The sequence below is a fragment of the Crocodylus porosus genome, unplaced genomic scaffold, assembly GCF_001723895.1.
Source record: "Crocodylus porosus isolate Cpor-Errol unplaced genomic scaffold, CroPor_comp1, whole genome shotgun sequence".
Taxonomy (NCBI): domain Eukaryota; kingdom Metazoa; phylum Chordata; order Crocodylia; family Crocodylidae; genus Crocodylus; species Crocodylus porosus.
Window position 1 is genome coordinate 62,218,992 of NW_017728948.1, and position 12,133 is coordinate 62,231,124.

Below are 12,133 nucleotides of genomic sequence, written 5' to 3' on the forward strand. Positions count from 1 at the left end.
CCCCTCCCCAATTGTCTAAAATCTCATAGGCCACGTATACATATTTGAAAGGATCAGAGGCATAGGTTTGGTTATAAGTTTACCCTAATACACAGATTTACAATTTTGCACATAATTGATGGAATAAATTGTGCTGCTTCTCTGCAGGCAAAACACGTAGATAAATAAACACTTTACTTTCTATCTTACCTGGTTTTACTGAGTTTACTGTGTTTGACTATGTGTGAAGCTCTTAAAGATACTAAATCACGTTTGCCAATCATCCTGATTTAATTGTATCCCAGAGAGCCACTTGAGAAGAAAAGGAAGCGGGGAGTACTGTTGTTACAGTTATCTGGGGTCTGGTGAGCCACAGACAAACATTGCCTCTCCTTATCTAGATGCTCTTCATTTCATCCTGCAGGTACTACTGTCTGCAGTAAATTTGTATAGCTTAGTCTGGTACTTAGCATAAAGAGATGACGGGTGACCAGCATTAGCTTCCTTCTACTCCAGCCTCCTTTTTCACTGGCGGTAGTCATCTGTAGCAACTTTGAGAGAGACCGTGGGAGATGACTGGTGTTTTGGTTGTAGCCGTGTTGGTCTAAAGACACAGGCAGGCAAGGTTCCTTGGGTAGATGCAATATCTTTTATTAGACCAACTGTATCACAGTAGAAGAGCAGGGCTGTATGTGTAGCCTGAAAATTGCATCTCTTTTGCAGCCCTTAGAATTAGCAGCCAATTCTGATAGCTTTATCCATGTTGAATAACATTTGCTCCCCAAAATCCCCTTGGGAGTACTTAAGGAGCAAATACTAATCTGTATGATTTCAGTGCAATTTATATACTCAAAAACAAATATACTGAATAGGGAAGGCAACCTAGTGATAGATGATGAGGAAAAGTCTGAAGTACTCAATGCCTTTTCTACGTCGGTGTTCACAGGCAAGGTCAGCTTCCAGACTATTGCACCTGGCAGCATAGTTTGGGGAGAAGGCAAGTAGCCAACAGTGGTGAAAGAACAAGATAAGGATTATTTAGAAAAGCTGGACATGCACAAGTCTATGGGACCAGATGTGATGCACCTGAGCATGCTGAGGAAGTTGGCCAGTGTGATTGCAGAGCCACTGGCCATTATGTTTAAAAGCTCTTGGTGATTGGGAGAGATCCTGGATAATTGGAAAAGGGCAAATATAGTGCCAGTCTTTAAAAAAGGGAAAAGGGATCTGGGGAATTTACAGACCTGTCTACCTCATCACAGTCCCTGGAAAAATGGAACAGGTCCTCAAGGATTCCATTTCTAATCATGTAGAGGAGAAGGTGATTAGGAACAGTTTGGCATGGATTCACCAAGAGCAAATCATGCCTGACCAACCTGATTGCCTTCTATGATGAGCTGACAGTCTCTGTGGCTGTGGGGAGACAACTGGATGTGGTATACCTTGACTTTAGCAAAGCTTTTGACATGGTATCCCACAATATTCTCGCAAGCAAGCTGAGGAACTACAGGGTGGATAAGGCGGATAGAAAACTGGCTGGATTGTTGAGCTCAAAGGGGTAGTAATTGGTAGCTCAATGTCTAGTTGGCAGCCAGTGTCAAGTGCAGTGTCCCAGGGTTGGTCCTGGGGCCTGTTTTGTTCAATGTCTTCATCAGTGATGTGGAAGACGGTATAGAGCACACCCTGAGCAAAGACTGCGGATGACACCAGGCTGGGAGAAGTAGTAGATACGCTAAAGGGTAGGGCTAGGATTCAAAGAGACCCAGACAAATTGGAGGACTGGACCAAAGGAAATCTCGTGAAGTTCAGTAAGGACAAGTGCAAAGTCCTGAACTTAGGATAGAATAGTCCCATGAACGAGTACAGGCTGGGGGCTGACTGGTTAAGCAGCAGCTCTTCGGAAAAGGACCTGGGGGTTACAGTGGACAGTAAGCTGAATGTGAGCCAACAGTGTGCCCTTGTTGTGAAGCAGGTTAGCAGCATACTGTGTTGCATTAGTAGGGGCAGATCAAGGGAAGTGATTATTCCCCTTTATTTGGGACTGGTAAGGCCACATCTGGAAATTTTGTGTCCAGGTTTGGGCCCGCCACTACAGAAAGGATGTGGACAAATTGTAGAGAGTCCAGGGGTGGGCAACAAAAATGGTTTGAGGGCTGGAGAACCTGACTTAAGCTATTCCCTCAGCTTCTCCTCCTATTTAGCCTGGAGAAGATTGTGGGGGGATTTAGTAACAGCCTTCAACTACCTGAAGGGGGGTTCCAGAGAGGATGGGGCTAAACTGTTCTTAGTGGTGGTAGATAACAGGACAAGGAGCAACGATCTCAAGTTGCAGCAAGGAAAGTTTAGGTTAGATATTGAGGGTGTGCGAAGCGGGCCCTATTCGATTTGGATTTGGCCTGAATTGGGGACAGTGATTCGATTAATTGATTCAGATCACTGTCCCTCATTCAATTCAGCTGAATCCGAATCTGAAGATTCGATACTGATTTGGAGAATCAGCAATTCGGACATAGACACCGCTTTAAATGTTTTTTCTATGTAACTCAAGGTACCAGCGTGGCTCGTGAACACTGCAATGCTGGGGGGCATGGAGCATCCCACAGGAGTGCAGGGAGGACCCTCTGCATGCTTGACAGTGAACCCAGAAGTGGACCACAAGTACTTCCTGTCTGCTTCCAGGTCCGTTGGGGAGAGTGCTGGTCAGCGGGCCCAGAACTGGACCAGAAGTGCTTCTGTTCCACTTCTGGGTCTGCTCCCAAGCATGCTGGGGAGCCCCCCGTGCTCCTGTGGGATGCTCCATGCGCCCCAGTGTGTGTGTGTGTGTGTGTGTGTGTTTATAAAAATAAAAATTTGATTTTTCTATTTATAAATGGGTCTTATGGGCCTTTATACTCTTGGACCTATCTATGTACTTACATGATTTGCTAACGAGATAAAAGCAGGAGAAAGTAGCGTACTGTTTAGATGTCAGTATATCCTAGCAACAGAAGAGAAAACATGCCTCTGTATTTATTTTTAAAGTTAATCTGTTTAATTTTTAATCCTTCATTTGGATTGAGGGTCTATTGACGGTGTCTTTTGATCAAAATTATGTGTTCATACAGTTTCCAAGATGTTACATTGCCTTGCAGTGACAGCTTTAGAAGTGGCTGAAGAAGCTTTTTGATTTGCCCATTTATTATAACTTAGATTAATTAAGTTTGTAATCTGATTTCAAGCATCATGTTCCAAGCCAAGGATTTCTCTTAGTTTGTTTCAGATGTCACTCCCAGGGCAGGCTCTTCTAAACTGCATTTTCAAGCTTTGCCGAGAAATTATTGCAGGTTTTGATTTCCATTACAGAATCATTAATGTTGTTAATGAGAGTTCTCATGGATAAGCACACTTAAAGAGGATCATCCCTGTGAATTGGGAGTATTATAGTTTGAACATTTGTTAATTGGATGGAATTGGCATATGGAAGGCTGTCAGCTTTTAGTTGGATTTATATATTTGTTTCTGTTTTAATAATGACTTTGGCTATAGTGATTTTAAATTTCTAATTTAAATTAAAAGTGCACGAAGATTTGAAATGTCATAGTTTTGTCAACAGGTTTCTTTTTCTGATTATAATGAGATGCTAAAGAAGTCTGTTAAAGTCAGGTTTTTCCCTACCCTACGTTGTCTATAATACTCTTTAAATTGTGAATCAGGTTAAAGGTGATGTGTGGGGTCAGACTGGTGTGGGAAGGGGAAGTTATACTTTTTCTAATTTCTGTCCTTAATCTTACAGCTACTTTTTTTTTTTTTGGCCCAACTTCCTACCCACATTACACACCCACTTCCAGAAGAAACTTTGTTTCTAATACTGAAATCAGTGGCTGAGATCTTATTTGCTCATGGGGAAGCAAGACTTAGCCCTGAAGTGAATGAAGGTCAAAAATTCGCCCCATGCTCCCAGAAAGTATTACCGTATTTCCTTACGCCCAAGAAAAATCAGTGCTTCCATCTCTGGCTACTGTCTAGGATGACATCTTTCTCATGAGTGGTCTTGGAGCTAAAACTCGTGCATTTTATTTAGTGCTCATCTTTTTAGAGTTTCCACACCCAGATGATGACAGTCTTTTCTTGAGATTGTAGACCACTGTCCAGCAAAACTTTGTGGAAAACTTTATTATTTTTTGGTATACACATACAGCAATGCTAAGATTTGTGAAGATATTTTTAATGGTGATTGTCCTTCACTGTAGACAGCTGTTAGGCACTGGAGCAAGGTAAGGAAGGGAGTAGATCATAGGAAAACAGCACAGTAATCTTTCCATCTTAGCAAAAACAAGTGAAAGAGTCACTGATTGATTAATGTTGCTTCCTGCAAAAGAAAATTAGGAAAAGGTATGGCAGAATTCCGTTCCCATTTATATACCTAAATGCTGGGAAGTGGTGCTATTTTGATGCTTATATCCAAATTATGAATCTAGTACCTCTACCCCATGGATGTGCGCAGACTGAGCATTCAGAGTTGGCTGTGTGCTAGCTGGGCAAGTATGCAGATACATATGTGTGTAAGGCCCAGAAAAATGACAGAGGAGAACCTTCCCATGTTCTCTCTCCAGTGTTGCTTTTGAAGCTGAGCCACTGTCCCTTTAACAGTCTTTACAGAGAGGGCAGTGCAATAGGGAAGCTGCTGCCTCATTGGAAGTCAGGCTCCAGCTTGGAAACCTTTCTAAAGGAGCAGCTGTCTCAGCGAGCCATGCAGCCTCAAGCTTGTTGTGTTTATTTTAGCGCTGCATCTCTCTCTCTCTCCCGGCTGCCCAGGGACCAGTTTCAAAAGAACTGCTGAAGAAGGGCCTCAATAATGACTATACTATTGTGGTTAGAGCATTATGCTGGGAAATCTTACAGTCATGAACTCAAGTAGCCACTGAGGACTGGAATCTGGGTTTCTCTCTTGGGCAGCCACTTGGTTATTAAGTTACAAGTTTTTGCCTGGCTATATTTTGATGACCTACACGTTTTCACCCCCACAATAGGTATATAGCAGTGTATGTGCTCAGCCAGATGCTCATGATGTCTACTCATGCACATGTCTGCACTGCAGGGGTGACAGAATCACAGCCTGCCTGTAATTACCCAAAACACCATTTATGTGGCTGGAAAACTGCCATTTAAGTCCCAAAGCAGAATAGAATTCCACCCAGTATGTCTATTCTTAAAGCATTAAGATGCAATGAAAGTCAGTTACGCTCTTCCCCTAAAAATGGCTTGATAACACTGAAAAGTATTTGTGATGTTTATAGAAGACCAAATTATTGGGGAAATTAAAGTTGTTTTATTCTATCTGGGAAGTGTAAAAACCATCTGAAGGTGGGTATAAATGTAACTGTATTTTTAAATATCTCTTCATGCAGCTAGAGCCCTCTAAAGGGGCCTCATGTAAATAAGAATGTAACTTACTATGAATATGCTGATATTCTCTCTTCCTAGATTCTGAACTGTGGCTTTCCCCCTAGCCTTTACTCCCAGGATCTTTATTGTTTGGTTCAACTATCCAACTTCCAAGTGGTTGGAAACTGCACACTGCATGGGCCACACCAGTGGAGGCCACAAAACAGTACCGGAGAGGGGATGGTTCCCTCCTCCCTGTAGTTTTGCATGTCTTGTGGATATCACTCTTCTCCACTGGACTGTACAGAAGCCTCTGTTCCCACGCACCACTGTACCATGAATGCCTCCCCAACCACTGCAGCATGTGTGAAGATCACCCCCACCCCCTAATTCACAACGCGTGTGGCCCCAGGCTCACCATCGGCTCCCAGAGCCATGTTGCACTGCATTGCCTTGTCTCCCCTCCCCTTCCTTATTTTGAACAGAATGGTTGGATGTTTCCTGTGACATCTCTAACCCAATAAACGGTGGCTAAATAGAGAACGCATCACTCTAGAGATCCAGCATGATGCTCTCCCTGTATAGCATCCACTTTTGCCACTGTTGGAGACGGGATGCTAGGCTAGATGGGCCATTGGTCTGACCTGGTATGGCACTTATTATGTTCTTAAGATAAAGGAGGGCCAGGGACAGCCTGGAGACTGGCTGCTGTTGCAGCCAGAGTGATAGGGAAAGCAACAGCTGGGCAGGATGCCAGCTTACCTTTTGCACGGTGCATGGAGCTTGCAGGCCACCGGTTGGACAGCCCTGATTTGGCACAAGAGCAGGCTGTGGGGTTGTCTTAAAGAAAAAAATGAAGTACGTCTTCTACATTCTGTTCAATGGTGCATGTTTCTGTGTGTGTGTGAGAATAAATTTAGCAATTGTTAAAGCGATGATCTTACTGTGTGGTCTTTCGTAATATAGTGTCAATGAGCAGTTGAAATTTCCATTTTTGTAAAGTCTAATACTAGTTCTATTTAGTCTTGGACTCATGCCAAGAAAAGGCAGTGTAAGATTGAGAAATAAACAATGATCTGATGTACTTCAAGATCGTATCCTGTAAACCTCAGCTATAGAAAAAATATATTTATTAACTGGGCACATTATCCAAGATTTCCACCAGCAACAGCCATTTATTTACTGTTTGGGTATTGAAAACAAGGTATTCAAAACCTTACCATTCTGATTCTTTCTTTGCTTTTTAGTATTTAAATTCCAATATCATTTTTTTGGCTACTGTCTTGAGAACCACTAGAGCTATAATCCAGTGATTTACTCAATCTGAAAGCTTTGAATGCTAGCTTTCAAGTGGCATAAAGCATTAGTTTAGTGTAAAACATTATTAGTCTGCTCCAGTTCTTGCTTAAGATCATCTTCTAGAATCATACGGTGAAGATCGCAAAGGTGATTAGTTGGTAAACCAAGGCTTTAAGGGACCGGTCAGTGACCACCAGTGATTTGAAAGAAAATAGTTATCCCTGTGAAAAGCATCTTCATCCTTGTTTAAACTATGCTGTGCCAGCCTGTCTTTTTATGGGAAGAAATGGCAAATTGTATTGAATTTGGTGAACTTTTGTGTGGCGCAGTATGCCATTGCACTTTCAGACAGAACTACAGGTGTAATCTTCTTTGGTGACTTCAGCAAAGCTTTAACGTTTTTTGATGTAGGAACAAGCTGTAGTTTTTAAAATATTGAATGGATTTTGGGGATGGTATAGTTTTTCCGTAGGAGCCTCAAGAGAAATTGATGGATACATGGACATAGCCAGAATTTTTCTGGAAGAGCCCACATTGCATCAGCATCTAGTCCTTCCCCCTCTTGTTCCATGTGTACTCTGAAATGTTCTTCCTCCATGCCAGGCCAATTCTGTTGTGTCCATGTATCCATCCCTCTGCTACTGCTTTGGGGGACTTGGCTCTAGTAACCAGGGAGAAGCAGGTCACCCCTCACACGTCCCTATGCAAAGGCTGAAAGTTTGTTGTCCCCATTTTGCAGTGTCCAAGTGAACATTGTTTTGAATATGGATAAATGTGTAATAATAATAATACATTTAAGAAATAATTTTCTTTCTGTCTGGTCTATTTCTGGCAATGTTCCAGTTGCTGTTTCCCTATTGCCATTCTAAAGTTCACCTAGATAGAAAGGTTTTTATTTCTGCATTTGGTTGCACACTTGAAGCATTTATTTTTAACGTTGAGTTCAAACACCAAATGCAGGTATTTTGTTTCTTCAAGTGTTTCACAAAATGAACTTCTTTGACCCTTACTGTGATTTGGACTTTTAAACAGAAGCATATATTGAAGAAATGTTGGTTCAGCAGTTTGAGTTCTGTTTCAACACAGGAGAAATGAAAAAATGATTCATTTCAGTTTTACTTGTTGCTTGTGTAGGTGAGGTTTCCTGATACTTATTGCTAATGCATTTTCACAGTGCAGGTGACCCTAAAGCAAGTCAAAATTGGAGAAATTCTAAATGCCAAGGCTGTCCTGTTGGGTAGACATTTGTGCTACATGGCATGTTCCATGGTTAGGTAATCTGGCAGGCTGTGTTGTAAAAATGTACAGTAACAAGTAATGGGTTTGTTATAGTGCATAATTTTATAGAAATCATGTTATGGACCCAGATCTAGTTTGAACTGAAATTTTAATAAAACACTTACAAACATTTAGTGTGCTATATTCTTAGACACTGTTGTTTTCATCTTTTTATATCCTGAACTGACTACTTCTGGTTTTCACTGGTAGCATTTTTTTTTCTCTCATTTGATTTGAGTTTTTTCAAGTACTGGAATGATATGTTCCCAAGAAGCAAAACAGCCACATTCTTTATCTAGCTAGGTTTTAGCAGCTAAGGGAACTGGTGAACTTTGTAATAGGCAGGTGTGTGGGTGGCAGGAACGTAGTTAGTTTATGCTTCCAGGACCTTTGAAAACAACCAGGGCTATCTGAAAATTAACCTGCCACTTCTGATATAGTCAGTGTTGAGAATGTGGGACAGGTACAATAACGGCTGCCCAGCCCACAAAGTAAGTGTGTCTACTGCATTCTGCACAAGCTGTAAGCAACAAAAAGCCCTGCTAGGAGGGAATTAATGTAATCTAGCCTTGTGGTCAGTCGGGCGTGTAGTTTTTGCAAAGTTTCTACAGGATAAAGAGGAGCACAGCCTGTACAGATTGTAAAACTGAAATGCTTGCATGCTACATTCAATTCACAGGTTTCTATGGAAAGGCTGTGGTCAAAAGTGAGGTCACGATTCTTAACTTCTAAGAAGTATACTTCCAAGCAGGTCTCTTGAATAAGTAGAAAGATGCACAAAAAGAGTAATCGGAGTGAGAAAAATATAGATCCCAGAAATGTAGGGGAAACCGATGCACTTTAAAAGAGCATTTTTTTTAAATAGGAGAATTAGAAATTATGCTAGACTTTGTGATTTTTGAGCAAAATGAACACAAGAACTAATTAAGTACATGTACTGCATTGTTTTGAAGAAGTGGACAATATAAAATGCTAATGTACTTTAAATTATTACCCTAACTTTGTAATAGTTTACTGTTTACTGGTATTAGTAGATTCTTCTGCAAAGATTGTAGTTCTGCAGGTAGTACTTCTAAATATCCAAACCATTTTACAGATGTAAATTTCTGTTTTAAAATACAATACTTGTATTTGTCCTTCCTTTTGTTCCAGCTCTTTTTATGCTTTACAAACTAATTTTCCTATTGACATCTGGTGGTGGGTCTGAAATGCTGAATATGATGTTGGAAATGCTATACATGCCTGCTTTGAAGTTTGCTTGAGATTTGTTGTAATAAAAGATACTTTTTCGAAAAATGTAGGGTGTTCATCATCAAACTCTTTAGCAGTTCCTTATAAAGGCAAAGAAATGATTAATAATTAGTGAAATTGTTACATGTTTACTCCTGTGCATGCCATATTCTTCTTTGTTCCTGTTGACATGTTTATGTATAAATATACATATATAGATATAAAAATGTTTAAAACAAAGGCTAAAATATTTTATTTTGATGATGTAAGACAATGGCACGCAATCTTTTGGCCCCACATGTCAGATGAAGGGTGTGGGCTGGTCCACAGGGTAGTACCCCGTGCTCCAGGATTGGGCCCATGCCACCTCCCCTTGCTGGGATTGGGTCCTCAGGACCCTGTACTGTCTCCAGTTGGGTATTCAGGGCATCATCAGGCCCAATCCTAGCACATGGGCCTGGAGAATGGCGTAGGGCCCTGGAGCCAATCCTAGCATGCAAAACCAATCTGGTGTGTTAGGGCCAGGTGACATGACATCAACGGCCACATCTATCCTGAAGGCCAGCAGTTAAGCATCCCGATATAAGATGCTTCTCCTTACCTATGAAAAAAACCATTTATCTTAATTATATTTAAAGAACCTCTAACTCAAAGGAAATAACAGAAATGCTATTTTTTACAAGTGTCAGACTGTAGAAGCACATTCAGAAATGTGTGGTTTATGTAGATTTAATTTTGCTGACAGCATGCATGAGTAGAGCAGATGGGCACAGGAAAGGAAAAAGTACAAGTATTCTTGCATCGTAAGTATGTCCACAGTCTCAAGGCCAGCTGGCATATCACTGTTTTAGCTTATTGAAGGTCCAGTCATGGTTAGGCCTTTATGCATTACTGTATCATAAATTATAATAGTATTGATTAATACCTGCCAGGCAGTGCCTCTTTCTGGCCTCTCTTATCACATTACAGCTGCTATTTCCCTTGTACTTTGTGTATCTATTAAAGTAATTTTATGTCAGATTTAGCTAGAAAATGCCAGTGAGAAGATAGCTTATATTGTGTAAGAGAGATTAGCACAAGAGATAAAAATGGTGACCGACTTTTATCTTTACTTGGCTCCTTGAAAACTTGATACTGTCCCACTTGTCAAATAAATTACATCAGATGTCAAAAAACTTCTTGTCATGGGGCACCTATAAATTATGATTGTACCTTGTGGACTAAGGTACTTATGCTTGTAAAATAAATCTATATTTCTTTTCCTCACACAGGATGCATCTACTTTTGCAATTAGCGTGTAGCAATAAACTCTGACACTGTTCATGCTGGAGTTTATTGCTCCCAGGCACAGTGTTTATATGTGCACTCGGAACCTCAGCCCATTGAGCCAGGGTGCTCCTGGCAGGAGATCTGGGGGATTAGCCTGCCAGCCCAGGGCTGCTTGTCTTGACTCAGTGTCCTGCAAAGGGAATGGCTAGGGGATGATGATGCTATAGTGCAGACCTAACCAGCAGGCAGCTTATGCCTCAGCCAGCCCCAGTCACAGTTTACATGTGCATTGCAGTGCACTAAATGACTCTGCCATAGGATAGTACTTATCCTGGACCATACTATCCAGCAGCAAAGTTAATTAGTTTACTGTACCATTCAGTGCATGTGTAGACAATGACACTTTTTACTGCAGAGCTAATTGGTCAACTCTGCAGTAAAGCACACATGTGGATGTACCCACAGTGTTGAAACTTTAGGTCCTTACTCATATTTTACTGAAGCTTTATTCAGACAAACTCTTGTAGACTTGAGAAAGGAATTCCATTGAGTCTGTGCATTCTATAGCTATTCCTTTCTTTAAAAATACTGGGTTTTAGTTCTTTTTATACACGCACAATAAGGGTAAAAGGAGTGCTTTCATTTGCCAAATTATTGCAGCCTAAAATGAAAAGAAATACATATGCCTCAACTTTGTTTCCAAAATTCTCAAATCCAAGTATTTATTCTTGGTAATACATGTGCATTTATAAAATTCACATGGGCATCCCTGCATGAGTGCATCTTGCCACTACTTTAAATAGCTTCTTATTAATCTGCATGGTGATAAATAGCTCCAAAGGTTGGCACCAGATAACTTCGGCTCTGATCCAAGATGGGTAATGTTGAGCATTTAAGTGCCTTTGGTGGTGGAAACTTGAACCTTTATGAATTCTCAAGTATCTAAGCACTTGAATGGGGCTTTTCAGGATCATTCATTAGGATGTAGGTATCTAAATGTTGCCCAAATAGCACTTTAGATTGGAACATGGGCTGCTTTTTGGATCCAGCACTTAGATTAGGACTGTCCAACTTCCAAGTGGTAGGGGGATGTTGACCCATGAGCTACACCTGTGGGGGCTGCATACCTGGGGGGCACACTAGGGTGAGCCATGGTCCTCAAAACTGCTCCTTTTTTGAACTCCTGCCATCACCCACTGCACCAGGTGCACTCCTTCCCACTGCACCATGAAATCATGAGCTCATCCTCAGTTCTGCATGCTATGCACTATAAGAGCCCTGACCCCTGGCCAAAAGGGAGAGGAGCCTGAAGACTCCAGCCATTGTTTTGGGGGGAGTGGCAGCCAAGCAGGAGACCATAGGCTATAGGCTCATTCCTCATGGGGCCTATGTGTCTCATGCACTGCCACTTAAACGGCTGTGCCTTGCATGATTTAAATGTTACATTCACAGTATTAGTGAATAAAGAGAGTCAGTCAAGTATCAAAGGACTGTAGAAAATTCATATTTAGTAGTCTAATATTATAAAAGCCTTAGTCTGTCTGTCTGTCCATAACACTGTATTTGCACTTTGATTGGTTGTCTGAAAAAGCAATCGGAGTGCTCCAGTAATATTCCAGACAGGCGGCAGTGGCACAGCGGAGCACTGCCATTATGGCAGGGGATGGCCCTCCTCCCTGGAGGTAGTGGGAAGGAGTGTGGGTGGGGTGGGGAG

The 12,133-nt window shown here is 41.4% G+C and overlaps 1 protein-coding gene across 7 annotated transcripts in view; it reads left to right on the forward strand.

The window, feature by feature from the left end:
- FAT1 (FAT atypical cadherin 1) overlaps nt 1–12,133 on the forward strand; it is a 164,239-nt gene that overhangs the window by 44,853 nt on the left and 107,253 nt on the right. The gene's annotated exons all lie outside the window — the stretch shown is intronic.